The sequence below is a fragment of the Anopheles darlingi genome, chromosome 2 (genome assembly GCF_943734745.1).
Source record: "Anopheles darlingi chromosome 2, idAnoDarlMG_H_01, whole genome shotgun sequence".
In the NCBI taxonomy this organism is placed as follows: domain Eukaryota; kingdom Metazoa; phylum Arthropoda; class Insecta; order Diptera; family Culicidae; genus Anopheles; species Anopheles darlingi.
In genome coordinates, this window is record NC_064874.1 from 44,169,403 (window position 1) to 44,186,902 (window position 17,500).

Sequence of the window (17,500 nt, forward strand, 5' to 3'; positions counted from 1 at the left end):
TATTAGCAGCATATCTACACAAACTAAAACGCAAACGCACATACACACATATATAGCAGGGTACAAACATACTAAATACAAATGTTTAGCCAAATAGCCGTGGCCACACGGAGCGAAAATTTGCGCGCAAATTTGCACATTAATGCCAAAATGTTTTCGCTTCGATATGTTTACGTGGCCGGGTTGAGGAAATTAAAATCGTTTTTTTGAAGAAAAGGATGGAATACACTAGCAATGATCACTCACTGTCGATGTAAACCACAAAAAGAACATATTGTGAGCCCTACCGTTTGCAAAAAGCTTTTACGCTAGGTTTTACGCTCCACGGACCAATAATCGTTTGACAGCATGTAAACGGCAAGCGTAAACGTTTTGGCATTAATTTTTTCGTTTGCGCTAGAGTTTTCGCCCCGTGTGGCCACGGCTAATAGAAAGCAACATCCACACATCCACGGGTGTGTTCTCGGCCGCCATATTCTGGAGCTTTTTTACATTTTTCGACGCCATACAATACAGAGGCACTTACAACGTGATCATGATCTGTGCTACATACAAATTGATGAGTTTACATTACAGAACAAAGTATGTAGCTGCAGCGTAGATTGACGAAGCGAAAAGTGGGTTAAAACTGCTTCTCGTTTGGTGCTTCATACCTCGAAGAATTAGAATTAGAACCATCTTCACACAGGCACACATTTACATACACACACGCACACAGATGCACACACATACACACGCAATCACATTCAGTTGCTGGTTCTGTGCAGCATTACCGGATGAATGTTGTACTCAGCAAACGTCTCGTCAACGCGGCATTACCACACGCCTTTCCAACGACAACAAACAACCATCAACAAAAGGCAAACACAACGGAGATACTAAGGAGCAGCCAGCCAGCCAGCCAGCATTGGCCAGTTGATCGCCAAACCACACAGAACGCAAAAAAGACAACAAACAGATGGGAAACAGAGAAAGAGAGAGAGAGAGAGAGAGAGAGAGAGAGAGAGAGAAAGAAGGCAGCGGACAGCGCGTGTGTGTGTGTGTGAAATAGGTGATAGAGGCGGGTGGTGGTGGTGATGTTAAACGACCAAACGAAACAAAAAGAAACGAAACGAAACGCAGCATAAAAACGGGTAAACGAATATGGAAGTGAAACAACACATACTTGGTGCCTTCGTGGGGCGGGACAGTGGCTCCAGGTACTGCACCATCGAGATGCGGGACCGGGCATCGGCGGTGTACGCGCTAGCGAAGACCCGTCGCGTTACATCCCCATCGGACGCGACAACTGGTTCCGGAAGGGGTCAATCCGCGGGGAGCGCAATCGGAAGCATTCAACGCGATGGTGGGTTTTGCGTGAGGGCGCGAGGGCGCGAGGGCAGTTAATGTGAATGAAGAAGGAAGTGGTAGAGCAATGCAGAAACTTAGGATTAGAGCTAATGGAAGATAAATTTCTTCACAGAAGAGTAGCGTACACCGGATTGAGGTGCCGAGCGCAGTGTTGACGTTACACACTGATGATGATGAGAATGATGAAGATGATGATGACGATGAGCCTGAATGGTTTACCGGATTGCGCGCACACTGACAAGAGCTCCAAAAGGAAAGAAGAGCAGGAAGATTGACAAAAACAACAAAATAAAAGAAGGAAGGAGAAGAAGAATAGAGCTGGCATTTTGTATTGTCCAATTTAGGCATCGGTTGTCTCCATCCAATACAATCCATCAGCCTACTATAACGTGGCGTTGACGTGTCCACCGGCGAAGCCATCAATTTAGTCGAGTGACTTAACAGCGAAGCCTACTTATGCTACGGACGCAGGCATAGACCACCATTAAACATTCATTCGATGGCGTCCTTGTTGTGTTCCAATTTGGTGAATTTTCATGCGGAACTGCCAGCAGGCCGCGAATCCGCGATGCGACGCGACGCGGTGCCCGCTCAGCTCTGGGCCGCCAGAAAAGTCATAGCGAACGCTTCGACATTGGATCGGTCCGGTAACGCCTGCCCGAGGCACTCGAGCAGCAGCGGCGTACCGAGCACACTCTGGCGGTAGTCTTCGAACGAAACCGCCCCATCCCGGTCCACGTCCAGCCGGGTGATGATGATGTCGACCAGATCTTTTACGGCTTCCTCGGCACCCTCCTCCTGCCGCACGCAACCCCGCAACAGCAGCATCAGGTGGTCCCGGCGGATCATGCCCTCCCGCTGGGTGTCGTAAACGCGGTAACAGTACCGGATTCGCTCCTCGAGCGTCCCACGGAGATACAGCGACACCAGCTGGGCCCAGGTTTCCATCGAGACGTGCGCACTGGTACCACCATCGCCGAGGGCCGCATAGATACGCCTCAGCACGGCCGGCTCGCTAATGCCGAAGGCGGTGTCGAACACCGTCGTGAGCTGTTGCCGAGAAATCTGGCCTCCCACACCACCACCACCACCATCCGGATCACGCTTCAACATTTTGTAGTAAATCAACAGCACCAGCTCCAGCTCCTGTTGGTTGAAGTGCGTTGTCCTCGCGAGTCGCTTCACCAGCCCACCAACCCGGCTCAGAAAGCGTATCTCTTCGGCCGTATCGAGCGTCGCGTCCAGATTCATGCTCACTGTCACTGTCGAAACTGCTGCCCAGCCTACTACTGGAAAGCAGCGAGCTGTCATTAGCAAGAGTGGCGTCGCCTGCTGCGAAATCCAACGACACAAACCGCGCACTCGAATCCCACAAATAAAAGCTAATTTGTGCTCACGGTAAACGATGAACGAAGGTATCCTGTCCAGTACTTGGGCCCACGAAATGGCACAACTTTCGTTGCCCGTAAACGACGGCAGAAGGGAAGGACGCCCGTCCATTGGATGGCAGCCATCATTTCATCGAACTTCATCGTGGCCATCTGCTGCCGCTTTTCCGGCGAAATTGAATTAACCTTTCGCGCGATATTGCCATCCTACCGTGTCACACACACACGCACACACACACGCGCGCGCGTAGGTCACCTGGCCCCACTTCCTACTGCGTTCGTTCGAACGCACTGGTCCATTTCCATTTCCATAATTACGCGAACGAGCCCAAAACCGAACTTTCAACGGAAGAGCGCCCTCGCCATCATCACTGTTACCAGCTGGAACTTGGCCATCCTGGCCATCATTAAAGTGTGGCACTGAATTACCCTGCCATGAGGCCACCATCACCACCACCAACAACAGGGCACGGTTCGGTGGTGGCATCGGTAATAAACTTCTAATTGGAAATCCATAATTCAAAAAGTGTCAGAACGCGAACGCGACGACAAAACGAAACCAGCAAAACAAGCGGAAAGAGCGTCGAATTTTGAGTCAGCTTTTGGCCAGTCCCGGTCAGCCCCGACACGCTGGAAACTCCGCAGCCAATGTACAGCTCTGAGGGCAGTCTTTGGCGTTAATCATTTAAGCCAGTTCAGCGAAAGGACCAGAAATTGAGGGCCCGTGCACACACGCGGAACATTCAAGCGAACTGAATACGTAAATCAGGAAAGAAGTCGAGCAAAGACCCGTGTCCAGTCCTGCCGGTCAGTGTGGTCAGCTCATCCTGCAAATTCCGCTTAATCCACGCGTAATCCCAATTGCGTCCAGTCACTACTGGTTGCCGGGACATTTATTATCACAATTCACGCGCACGATAAGGGTATCGGGCGAGTGCGAACGTGTAGATAGCGAATGACGAACGTCCTTCCTTCTCAACAAGAATTAACAGCAGCCAAAAACGTGGTGACCAGTGCACAAGCACCTGTTTAAATTGGAGAGATAGCCGCCAGTCTTCTGCTGCGCCATGACACTTCACGCAGAGATTATGGAGGGAGGATTCATGTGTGTGTGTGTGTGCTGAGCTGACGGAATAAATTAATCGACTTTCGGGTTGTTGGTCCCTTTCGACCACATTCGTTCTTTTGCCTAGGCCATATTCATATTGAAAATCAAACCAACGGCTAAACCGTAAGCAACGCCAATTCAGTCCCTATTCCCTTCAACGTCAACGCTACCAACAAATCGGTCCCTTTCGCGCACAAACCTTGGATTTATGGAAGGAACTTCAATTGCCTTTCTGCCTTTCCCCGGTGAGCTTCTGCAGCAGCAAAGCTGCCCACCACACGTAGGCCTTCCACATCGGTGACCATATTTCAACCCGACCTCTCCTCCCTTCGGCAAAACCATAGCGCACCAACCGACCGAGAAGCGACTGTGACTCGAAATCGAATGTTATTTATATTCAAATTAGGTAACACTCACTCACGTGCCACCGATCCGGCCAAGGCATACATTACTAGCCAGCCATCATAAAAGCGGTAGGAGAGCGGAAAACGATGACGACGACGACGACGAGGCTGTTGGATGTCTGTTTGACGCCCCATTCCTATCCGCGTATGACATGTCGACGAAAGCAATATTTGAATGTTTTGTAAAGGGCCACGGCCACAGGGTACGGTGCGTCCCGGGAAAGCGAAGCCACACATCCTTTCATCGTACATTTTCACTCTTTCACTGGCATCAATTGTGATTCACACACACATGCACACATTTTCCACAAATCACAAGCCACGTACCGTATCGTATCGTAGCCAGAGATCCGGGGAGAAAGCTGGAGAACCAGCTGCTCGCAATATGGGGTTTGGTCAATGGGACTAGTACATTTTGCCTTGGATAGAAACAACGCAATCGCTCGTGTGATGGCCCCAGAGTCCTAGAGGGCTATAAACAATGCATTGAAACTATTTTAATTACTTGCATCCCGGGCATTAACCGCGTTGCTACTGACTCTCGACGGCTCTTGATTCGCTGAACGACTGAACGGATAGCCTTAAGGCATCGTTGGACCGGATACCCAACCAATTTCTATTACCATTTTCTCAAGAGGCGAGTTCGATAGCAAAGACCATTTAACGGCCAGATGCAGCCAAGTCCACAGAACGTTTTCCGATGTCTGCACATTCCCCCTTAAACCTGCCTGTATGTAGTGTATGTTTGTGTGTGTGCGTGTGCTCACACACTTTCGTGGTAATTATCAGCAGTCGCTATAAAATCCAGATGCTCGACAGTGGTTTAACACTAACACCAATCGGAGCTGCAAATCCTAATTGTTTCTTATGAGTCGTTAGGATTCGCGTAGCCTTTTCGTGTCTTTTGAGGTCAATCACGATTGCCAATGCGTCCGGCATTAGCATCACTTAACGGCCTAAGATCGGTTAGTGCACTAATCAGAGTCAAATTAGAAGTGTGCGTACCCAATTAACACAAGTGTGCGAAGATGATGAATATTTGAATACAATGCAGCGTTTCACACGTCATTTCACCATTCGCATTCGTTTGCCAACGATTGTGCTTGACCTTCGTGTGCCAATTCCTAGAGGCAAAGCCCAAAGGTAATGCACAAGGTTTTGGTGTGCATTTTCGCGCTTTCGGCTGTGCATAATGAATGCCTATCAATCCAGGTTGACAGTCCTGAGACAAGAGGACAACTCTCAATCCCCATTACCGAAGCCCGATCTTCATCGTTTTGCGACGCGTGTGATATCGAAGGAACAACAACAATAATCCGCTTCAGAGAGAGAGAGAGATTCGCTCCGAAAATGCACATAAATATTATTAATTCCTGTCACGCGGAAACACGCGCGGATTCGGGTAAGCACACGGCGATGATGGTTTCTTTACAGAGACCGTTGCTATGTTTTCGTTTTGCATCCCCTACATCCTCCATTCGTTGCATGGTGATGGTGAGCATCGCGGTACCTTGATTAATATTAATGTCGAGCTATTTGATTGACGCATCCAGGAAACCGGCAGCGCCAGGGTGCGGTCGGTGCGGTCGGAATGATGTTGAAAAGTGTTACCGTAACGTTGATTATGCAACAATGCCAATCATTTCCTGTATCACCATCGGAGCAGAAGTGGAGGGGTAAAAGCACCCAGAAGTGGCACCACAGGTGAAGGCGCAGTGTTTGGTTGCTTTCAGCGGCTCGGAGCGGCTTGGTTCGTTTGTTGCTTTACCAAATTGTTTCGTTTTCGCCCAAAAAATAAAACAATGCGAACCCCGGCGCGGTCCATTTCCCAACATTCCAGTCTCTGTTCGCTGGTTACAAGGGTTGGGAGGTGCCTTTGGTGCGGTTATAACATAGTACCCCTTAGCCACCATATCGTTCACAAACACAGCAGTACGAGCGAACGAGTTCACTCCATAATTCCGCTCAGGGCAGCACTGATGAATATATATGTTCGTATGGCACTGAGGCTGGTGCTGCTGCTCCTGCTGGTGGTGGTGGGTGGTTGTGGGCCGACCTTACTTCCACCGCAATTCCTCGGTGAGTGGCTGGCCTCCAGAAAAGGGTAACCGTTTCGCTGCTCAAACATCAAAGCCACTTCGCTGTCCGCCTCACGCGCTCATATATTTACATGTTGCACCCAGCAACATACAAAAACACCCACCCCTCCTGCTTCCTTCCTTCCCTCTTCGCACACACGCACACACAATGACGGCTGCACGGATTGACACGCACGCACGTGTGTGTGTGTGCGCGCGGAACCGTAAAACAAATAACATACTGACTTTACCTCCGCCTGTGTTGTTGAGGTAATAAAATATTTCAATAAGCAAATTTCTCGCCTCACCCACCCAAAGCCCCACCTACCCATCCCTCGCTCTATCGTTTGGCACAGAGGTTAAGCTTGGCTAAAGCCTGCCATGCATAAGGCATCATGCCTTATTTTGGCTTGATTTTCAACGTTACTCTCGAGGCATTTATGCGCGGCTCCGTTGCACGGGCACCGCTTCTCGGTGCGCCCCGTGGGTTGGTGGCAACGTGTGGGTTAAAAGGGAAGTAGGGGGGCGTGGAGATACATCAAGAAAAATATGATTGAGCGGGAGAAACAAAAGGTGGATGGTTGCTGCGCTACCTTGAGGCCAATGTTTTCTTTCATCTGTTCTGTTTCTGTTCTTTACTTCAACCACTCGCTTACGGCTAGGAAGAGATTAAAACACTGGGCATTTAACTCGATGTGCGTACGCTCACGCGATTGTATGTACGTGTGTGTATGTGTCAGTGTGTAGTGTGTACTTAAAGAAATTACTCGCAGCCTCTTCAGCCGCCTGTTCTATTCTACAGTCCATTGCTAACGGCTAGCACGTCAGTTGCTGGGCAGATTGAGACCCGGAGAGGCGGCCAGAGTTTTCCCGAAAACACTTACCTGTAGAGAAAAGAGCAAAAGGAAAAGAAACGAAACGAGGGAGCATTAGTAAAATTAATGGCTTTGTCACACATTTCACTTGTTCGGTTCGACATTGGAAAGCGGTTTTCGCGGCTACGGGTTTGTTCATCGGTTTTCATCTTCCACTTTCCCGTTTGCCAGCTTCCAATGAAATGTAATAAATTGCTGCCTCATACCGGGGCAGCCGCTCTTGGCCCAGTCTAGCTGTTTCAAATTACACACTTAATATGGAACAACGGTCGGACTCTGACGGACGGTTACCTTTACCGGTTTGATTGTTATGTTGGGCGGAAAGTTAATCTAGATTCGATTAAAATTTTCCACTCCTACCTTTCTACTGATATTCTCGGCTACCTTTCTACCCGCTACCCTCACCGACACACGACAATGACGACATAGAATCGGGAGAACCGACCGACGAAGAATGATTAAGCAAAAGGGTAGCAAAGCACTCCCACTGCTACCGAACACCTTGGTTGAGGAATTCTTGATGAAATCGGTTCACGAAACCGATTTCATTTTCTTATCCCACACAACAACATACCCCAAAACCCACAGGGACCGATAGAGAGTGTATGAGAGACGGAAGAAGAAGAAGAAGAAGACTCGATGGATCAGTCGAGAAATTCAACGGACGAAAAACATATTACCCCAAAAACGGTGGACTGGCAACTGGATCCGGGACCCGAACCTAACGGTCCTAACGAACGGTGGTCTCGGCTACCAAGAACGGCCAGGAGCCAGAGAAGGGACAGAAAGGGATGAAGTTGATCGGAAAAAGCAGAGGAAGAAGAATAAAAAACTGAATGCGTCCTGGATTCTGGAACCCCGAACCCCGGACTGGGCTCCGGAATGGTGGAAATGGAATTGATTGTGATTAGAAGCGTTGACGTGGGTTACGTGAGATACGCTGTCCCAGACCCAGTTCTTCTGACCGGACCTGCCGTGGCCTGCCCTGGAAGGTGAGTTATGGTGGGCGGCTGTACCGGAGAGAACGCCAAAATCCCGCTCCACTCCTCGAATGCCAAGCCAAGCCACCGCCAAGAGCCAACAGCTTTCACTGACGTACTCGCCCATGATGTAAATTTGAAAATGTGAAAACAAGATTCCATGAACGGGAGGTTGCTCTGTTGGCCACGCTCTTCGTGTCTAAGCAACACAAGCAAGACAGAGAGAGTAACTGAGAGCGACTAAGAGCATCGATCGAGTCCGGTCGGTTGAAGCAACTTACTTATCTCATCCCATTTCTGGTCTGGTGCGCCTCTTCTCTTCTCGCTGTTCGATCGATTTACACGCCCTGACAGTTGCACGGACGGATCCGGAGTCCGGAGTCCGGGGAATCGCAACGACACTGCATCCACCGGGCAGCACGCACACTGTATCGATTTCTCCGCCCGTCGCATGGCATGCTACGATGCCAATCAAGTGGCTGGCGGAGCAGCGTTCGAGCAGCGTTGCACTTCAATCGCAGCAACCAACGAAACGCGTTCAACCCCTGAGCCTGAGCCTCCTGACTAGCAGACGAGGACAACGCCATCGCCGTGCAAGGGCGTCCATTTTCTAATGATCAGCAACCCCACCCGTGCTCTGGTGGCGATGCTCTCGGGCAGATTGCGGTGTGGTACACATCGTTACCGAAGCCCCTGATGCTGATGAGATCTGTAGCAGTGGTAGTAGTAGCAGCAGCATCAGCATCAGTACACACACGTATCGGGGGGAAAAATCGCCGCAAAATCGCCTTAACACTGTGTACACAGCAGATAAGCCGTTGACGGGAAGGAAAGGGGAGGACTGCGGAGTGCCGATGGCCATTCGCCATTTTATCACGCAATTCGTTTCACTCAACTCGTACCCGTTGAGTTGCGAACGAAAAAAATATCAAACTCGATGTATCCAACCTGATGAATGAAACCGGGGATTGAATGTGGAATGTGAGAATGGACTGTGCACTTCGTTAATGCTTTCGATGCGACCAAAACCAACCCACAGGAAGGAATGGGTTGCTAGATTTTAGTGAAAGTTACGGACAATTCTATCAGACTCATCATAGCTAGTGAATGATTTTGCAAAAAGTCCATCGTTATAAAGACAGCAAATGCTATCCGTGGAATTCCTTAGTTTTAAGATACTGTGTCTAGCCTGACGGCGAACACTTTTAAATATACTATTATTATTTTTATTATTATTATTATTACTAAATGGACATTGGCTTATGTCAAACGATGTGTATTTACAATAAAAAAAAAGAAAACTAAACATGTCCGCTGGGCTGGGACTTGGATCCACCATTTTTGCCAGGCAACCTTTGGACACTTGGCCCCAAAATGGCTACCGTATCGTCCGGATTCTGGTAAATACATTCTCATCTCCAGCCAGCGCCACCGTTTCACGGCGGAAATTAAACCATCACTCAGAAGCCCAACAATACAACCTCCCTTGCCACCCCTCCTCCTCGAGGCGTGCCTGATGAGCTGCCTCTCACTGAAGTCATCACATCTATTAAAAATGAATGGCCCCAGCCCCTGAGAAATCAACCGGGCTGTGGGCTATGCATTTGGTCCCGTAAAGGCTAATGAAGCATCCATCCATCCATCCGTCCGTCTACCCATCGTAACTCATCTGTACACATTGCAATCCAATGGGTCTCGCTGTTGCCAGAACGCTGAGCTCCGGCGGGAGGGGGAAATTTTGCGAAAACAGTCCATCGTGTACCATTTCATCATGTAATTGCTGCCAATCTGCTGGTCTCCTGGGCAGCAGTGATGCTGCGGTAACGGGGCAACAGTAGCTCGTCGAGAAAAACACATTTTCACCATTACTTATGCATGCTGCTTACGTGAGTTATCATGAATTGGGGTGAATTTGTTTCTTAAAGCATCGTGTTTATGGATTCGTGATAGCTAAACGCAGGTCAAAGGTCAATTGCAAAACACTTCACTGTTAACCACTGTTATGTTACGCGCCGAGGAGGAAATTTATGAATAATTTTCCAATAAATATCCGACCAAGCGACGCTGTCTGTGACAGCTTGGCTTATGTTGGTCCCCTTCGTTCGACCGGACTGTCGTTCCGGACCCTGACCGACTCGTCATTCACCGACAGTGGTTTGTGTTTTTGGTTTGGTTGAGTACACGGAATTACACAATTCGATCGTAATTCACTCGTGCACTCGGGTGTAGAATGTCTGCCCATGTCACAATACCATGCGCCTCCATCGTTATTACACCATGCGCCTCCATCGAGGCTAACATTGATGAATTAATAAAATATTCTCCCTCAAAATCAGCTTCATTTACTCTACTTCACATCAGCATTCAATGTGTGTTGTTGTTCAATGAGTTTGATGTTGATAAATATTTTACCTACTAGTAATATGATGCTAAATGCAAATATTCATCATTCTACCGTTACCCAATGATAGAGATTTTAATGATTTATATCATTATTTCCTCATTTTCTATGGCATTGAAAGATTCTATCGCTAAACATTACATCAACAACACATCATTTAATGAAATGCATTGAGTTTTTTATAAAACAAAAACCAGTCTCTTCAGTTGCTACTATGACAACGCGTTGGACGGACGCGAATGGAACTGGCCCTTTGCGGAAACATCCACTAATCCCGTGCTTTACATCAGATAAACGGAGTCATTTGGGCCTACCGCTAGCGCTGGCCCGAGCGATTAACGTCAAACAAGTGTAATCTTATCCTCGTTCCGAGCTTCGAGCACACTCTACTCGACGGAGCGCTACGCTCGAATCAACCCAATCGACCACTGGCCAACCATTTTGGCTAGCAAGGAGCATAATCGGAAAACCCAAGCACCACCAGCGTACCGTCCACCCATCCGGCATGCGATGCGATGCGACATGCCATGCCTTTATTTGTGTCCATTTTCATTTACTCTACGCCATCGTCAGAACGATTATCGCCCACCACCACCACCGTTACCACACCCTACTTAAGCGCTGGATGCTAAGCGCTCCGTTAAATCCGCACGATATGACAAAACCTGTGACTGTGAACACTGTGGCTGAGGCCACCGGTTTCGGGTTTTAAATAGCTGGAAAATAGCACCCCGAGAGTCACTGCTATTTGACGAAAGCATTAGCTCTGCTGTGTCTTCCGGTATTAACCTCATTCCAATCGCGGCCGTCTCCACCGATACCGCAGTATAACGACTCTTGCATCAAATCCCCCACCCCGGGGCCACACTCAAAAACTCTTAAACACACACACGCGCACATGGTAACACGGCTTTTGGCTGCTCCACACTCTCTCTCTCTCTTTCTTCCTCTGAAAGCATGTCTGTCTCATCTGCTTTGGCAAATAAATAATTTTCCGCTTATTTGTTCCCCGTTAAATCGCTGCTGTTCTAGGCGCATGATGGTTCTTCTCATGTTGTGCTGTGCTTATTTACCGAACGCCCTATTCATCCTTCGACATTTCATTGCCAACGGAGCGAACAGTACAAAACAAAAGATAGCGATAGAGAACGGTGCGACATCCTAGAAATGGAAAGGATACAATACACCATCGGTGCTGCATTTGATATCGATGCAAATACACATTACGGTTGGTCGAATAATCTTTTCCTTATGCCTGTCGCCAGCGTCGGTGCCGAGTGCGTCCATTTGGAGTTTCCAAAATTCGTAGCAAAGCGTAGGTTTAGTTTGAATGCTGCACCACTGAACAACTAGGCCAAAAACTTCACTCTACGAACTCAGATGCTTGAAAGAAATGGGTATTCGTCATAAGAAAGGTCTAAACATGTCCAATATAGACCATTAAAACGTGTAAAAAGCGGAAAAAATATTCCAGGCACATGTTGTTACTCTCCTTCTGCTTTATTGCTAATAATCTAATCGCTAACCGTCACTTAGATAACATCTAGCGGCGATAACATCAAAAAATAATCCCCATCCATCCCCACTCCATTGCACAGAAGCACAGATGTGAGCGATGATTGAGCTCCATAATCAATCACCATTTGCTCAGTAATGTGCGAATCAACTGACACAGTGTCATTGGCAAGCATAACATCGGCTAACCGGCATCTCTAGCATTTTCACATTCATGTCTAAAAGGCATAGCATGGCGGATGATGGTGGCATTATAAATAGAAAACCGGCGATGTTCACACAAGCGATGGGATTCGAATTAGTTTCGGTAACCCGATAAACTTCGTTCTGCTCCGTCCAAATTGCGTCCAGTCATCGTCGTGCTGGTTGTCATTGTTTCAAAAAAGGAACCCACGGACCATGACATGCACATTCTCTTGGTTACATTTTGGTGGACAGGACACGAGACGACGGGCGGCAATTCGGTGATCCGATGATTCCCGGGGTGAGGGTCCACGATCTGGATCTGGAGCGTTACATTTACATTCATTTCGTAGGTGACATGGAATGGCCCGCATGATGGAATGACCCCCGCTGACGCTGACCACCGTACAAGGCTCCTCCTAGCATCCAACTCGCTCGCCATTTCGGAACCAAATAGAACGAAACCGAGACTTACGAAACACACGCACAGACTGTTATGAACGGACACGAGCACGAGTCAGTAGGATCTTTTATTTGTTTCATTTCTCTGTTTCACCAAAACTCCAACCCTCCGTTTGGCCTGCACATGCCGACACACTCACACACGCGCACACACACGAGCCACGAGCTCTTCGATTGATTAATGGGCTTTTGCTGCCTTCAATCCTCTGTTCTCGGTCTTTTGCCCTGGCCTCGGCCCCGGCAGTGCACAACAGCGCAACACAGCCCTTAGTATCGGTACCCTCTTCTACATGGTGACATTACAACGATATGTACAAACGTGTTGAGCTGTGCCGCTTCCTACCTTCCATCTCTTACTAATACATGTATTATGCCCTGCACAAACCAATCAACCAGCCAGCTAGCACAGCGCAACTGGAGGTACAGCGTGGGTATAGATCGGAGGGGGGGGGGGGGGGGGGGCTAGGGGATTGGGAGGAAAGCTCAACAACTATCACTCTGCACTACTACTCTGCGCTACTGCGTTCAACATCATAAAACGACCACGATTTAACGATTACTGTTTAACTTTCATTTATTTGTTAGTATTATCATTATTAGTAATAACATTATTATTCTTTTGTTTTTTGTACCAAACGGAACGCATCGAACACTCGAACCTTCTCGTAGAGCTGGCGTGAGACCTTTTGCTTGATCTCTCTCTCTCTCTCCTCCTTCACCAATCTTCCTCCCTGGACAGTGCTAGAAGCGGTGCAAGTGGTGCACTGATTACATAAGCTGCGATCATCTGAGTTGTACGTGCGACTATTGAAAGCAAGCTTACACGCACAACGAGATCACACGCAACGATTAGCGTCTGTCAAACATGCAAGCACTACAACGGCTTGCCGTTACTTGTATGATCACCGGTTCTTACACAACACACCCGACATGATTTATCATTTGAACATCAACACTGGACACAAAAGGAACATAAGCAATTCAGGTTTAATTTTACCGAATAGTATCATCTACCACGTTGCCGGAGTGGTGCGTACAATTCTTTCCAAGAACGTAATCCTGGCAGGCTCATTAGTGGTATAATTAGCAAAAACCAAAACCGGTACCAACCTAATGGATTCCACAACACACTTTCGGAGTGTGTACCACCAGCAGCAAAACCGCCGCGGCAGCCAGCTCCGGTTCATAATTAAAACGTAGATAAGTGAATAAAAGTAAAGTGCCCCTTACTTCAGTTTCTGGCGAACCGCGCGAATCGTCGCAGTCGCGGAAGTCGCTAGTTGTTTCTCATTATTTCTCGCCAAACGCATGCGAGATGCGCCATCTTTTGTGCCAGAAATCACGTTCAAGTGTTCCAACGAAATTACAACAGCGCCGGGGTGCAAAGTGGCGTGGCAATTGGCCATGTGACCATGGGACCATGTTCTGCCGAGCCTTTCTCCTGCTGCTACTGCTGCTGCTGCTGCTGCTGGTACAACAACATCCATGGAAACACGTGAAACGCTTCCGAAACGATGCACACCGACTGCACTACTGGGTGTGCGTGTGTGTGTGTGTGTGTGTGTGTGTGTAGGTGCACCCGTACTACTGCTCCAGCTCCTTTGTCTGTGTGCAAGCGTTTAAGAGTGTTTCCTGTCATGCCAATGCCTCCAACATGCTGCGCTTCTCTGACCTGACAAGCCTGACAGACGCTCATAACCTTGAACGAAACCGTCCATTGATATGGGACCATCCCGTACATTTGCCAGCACTGTACCGTCCTGTACTGTACTGTACTGTACTGTACCATCCGTCAGACCAACACCAGGCAGGCTCACAGTGTTGGTAGTGGTGGTGGTGGTGGTGGTTGCATTCAGTGGAAGCACATTTCTCCCCAATCGTTTGACAGTTGAAGAGGTTCTAACAAAAGATGCTCCCAGGTACCGTTGGTAGAGCCGAGTTGCTAGCGAGCGAGCCAAGACACGCCACAATATGTTTCAGGCACAAACACGCACAGACACACACACACACACGCACATCCCTGACACATCCCTCACAGAGTGTGCAATCTTGCGCACTGAACGCAAGGACAGCATCCTGATGGTTGCCATTCCCCTCGATTACACCGAGGCGAGCGAGTCTAGCGGAAGCGCTACAACAACCACAACACATCGCAACTCAATAAGACGCTGCCGGAAACGAGGCTGCAAGCTGCAGGCTGCCGGCTGCATGGCGGTATCTCCGAGAACCGAACCGGTGCCGCGCTCGGCCTTTCAATTTCTTCAAGAACTTTCGACGAAGATGCGCACTTTGTGGCCATTCTCTTTCTGTCCCTCACCCCGTCTCCTCTCACCGTTCACCCTCCATCCTTGCTTCTTATCGCTCGCTCGACCCCTTTTTTCACCACCACCGCCTCGCTCCGGGAAGCATGAAATTAATGCCCCCACCCTGCCATGCCAGTGCCGTTTCCCGGGCACCCGGGATGAGCAAAATGTCGATAGTGGCATCGTGTCCCCCACGGTACCCACCGGTGCAGAGTGGGAAGTGATGAAAAGATAGAGAGAGAGAGCCTTTGAATAAAGAACTCACGGCATAAGCCGAAAGCTCAGTACCACCGAGTCGCGTTTAAACGAAACGAAGCGAAGACCGAACAGATAAGCGCACCCCGGGCACGCCAGGATGCACCGCAGAAAAGGCCTGATATGGCGTGCCAATACCAAAGGCGGACGTTTCGAAGGGCAAAGGAGTAGCACCGAGAGGCTGACGAGAGAGGGGGCTGGCTGGAAACAATGGCACCAAATCCAAAAGTGTGCATTCAAAGCCTTACCGCATGACAGGTCCGCCAGAGCGAGAACCGAACGCCAACGCGGAACGCCAACGATGCAGCAACGGATTGCAACAGCGGCTGGCCGCTCGCCCCGACAATGGATGCGTTTGCTAGAAGCGAACGACTCCGGATGCTGGCCGTTCGGAAAGAAGACAACAACAAAAACGAGAACTAGGCTAAACCGTTTTCCTGCCGTATTTCCCATAATCTTCTCAAATAGAATCTCACTTCGCTTCTCACTCTCTCACTCTCTCTCGTTCTCTCTATTTCTGTTTGTTGCAATCCCCGAGGAACGAACCTCGAATTGCATACATGCAGGGGCGCGTAGCGATGTTACAGAAACATCGTTAATACGGGGCTACGGTATCAACCATTGCTCAACCCTCTGCCACGGTATATGTGTGTGTGTGGGTGTGTGTGCGTGAGTGTGTGTTTGTATGTGTGCTCTGGTTCATCCGATGTGATAGAAAGAAGCCACATTTTATCATCATCACCATCGCAGCGTTACAGCCACCCAGATAGCCAGCCTCTCGATCATGCTGAGCAGCAAGCACCGGGGAGCAAATAAAAAAACTCTCTTTCACTCTCTCTCTCTCTTTCGGTCTCTCTTTCTATCTATCTCTCATTCTCTCATCCCCGAGGTAGTCGTTTTCATCCAACCATCGAATCGATAATACTTTTTAATTTGATCGAAGCACATGCACTCTGCGATAGGGAGCGAAGATTGATTGAGGGAGGTGCGGATGATTAAAACGAAAAAGCGATGGCGGCCGCGAGACCACGAAGCAGGGAAAAAGGTCTGCACCGTGGTAGCCACATCATCTCCTCTCGGCAAACCCATCCCGACGTATTTCATTTGGCGCATTTACCCACCCGTGGCTTAATCCCTGCATCCTGTGCACTCGTTGTGTGTATGTGTATTGGGACTCGTAAGCACTGTAAAACCCGGAGGTAGATACCCGCGGTTGTTAAGTTCCCCATGAATGTGGAAACGGTTTATCGCGAGGTTTCAATTAAGAGCCAGAAGAGCCCGACCTCAGGCTTACTTCCTGGCTTCCTGGCATCCCGGGCCAGCCTCTGGTGTGCAAGGTGTGTACGTGTGTTTGTGTGTGTAATCTGTTCAGTGTGTTCAGGTTTGGGCTATTTTTTAATGATTTGGGAACCCATTTTCCTTACACCGTTTTCTATTTCTTTTTATTTTGTCTTTCTCTGTTGAGGATGTGATGGACGAAGAACGAATGAGTGTATGATCTGCACGATCATAACAGTGCCGATGCTTTGCCTTGGGTATCGGTGCTACGGGTTTGACTTTCATTTTGGGACGGTTAATCCAGCCTCCCGAGGCAGTAAAATACAGCCACAGGATGGAGGAGATTCAACATTGAACAATACCAACGCATTCTTTTGCTTAGGAAAGGAATATAAGTCGAAGAGATGGTCTTCCATTAGTGCACTTTTAACAACTTCCCATCTGACATCATGTTATGTTGTTTTGAAAGTAGGAAGATGCAGTGCTGTCTATGCTTAAGGCATGGTTTAGACTAGATCAAAACGTTTTATATTCACGTCATCATCATGAAGAGCAATATGTATCAAGACGCACTTTATTGCACTTTACAGCGCATCATCGCTCTGAAGACTCTGGTCGATGTTTATAAAACTATACCGTGAAGTGCGCGTCACTAACTGTAAATTGTGTAGATGCACACTCACTAAATCGGACAATCAATATTGGACCTCTATCCTGGACAGTACACAGCGAACTGTCCGTTGTATCAAACCATGTCAAAAGCGAATTACCAGCGTTCAGAAATACCAAAAAGTTCTTCCAGTTCCAGCCACCACAGATGAAGGCTGGAAACCCGAATCGAACCGAAGCCTGACCTGGTGTAAATGTTCCCTTCAATTTGTGCCACCAAACTGGGACCGAAGCATGGCCCTGTCACACCG

The 17,500-nt window shown here is 48.6% G+C and overlaps 2 protein-coding genes across 10 annotated transcripts in view; both read right to left on the minus strand.

The window, feature by feature from the left end:
• LOC125949239 (uncharacterized) overlaps positions 1-17,500 on the minus strand; it is an 87,882-nt gene that overhangs the window by 15,531 nt on the left and 54,851 nt on the right. The gene's annotated exons all lie outside the window — the stretch shown is intronic.
• The window catches only part of LOC125949462 (uncharacterized), a 28,624-nt gene continuing 23,920 nt past the window's right edge, over positions 12,797-17,500 (minus strand). The window contains exon 2 of the mRNA XM_049676473.1: positions 12,797-17,500. This exon is cut by the window's right edge and continues 4,702 nt beyond it. The gene's annotated coding sequence lies outside the window, so the exon portion shown is untranslated.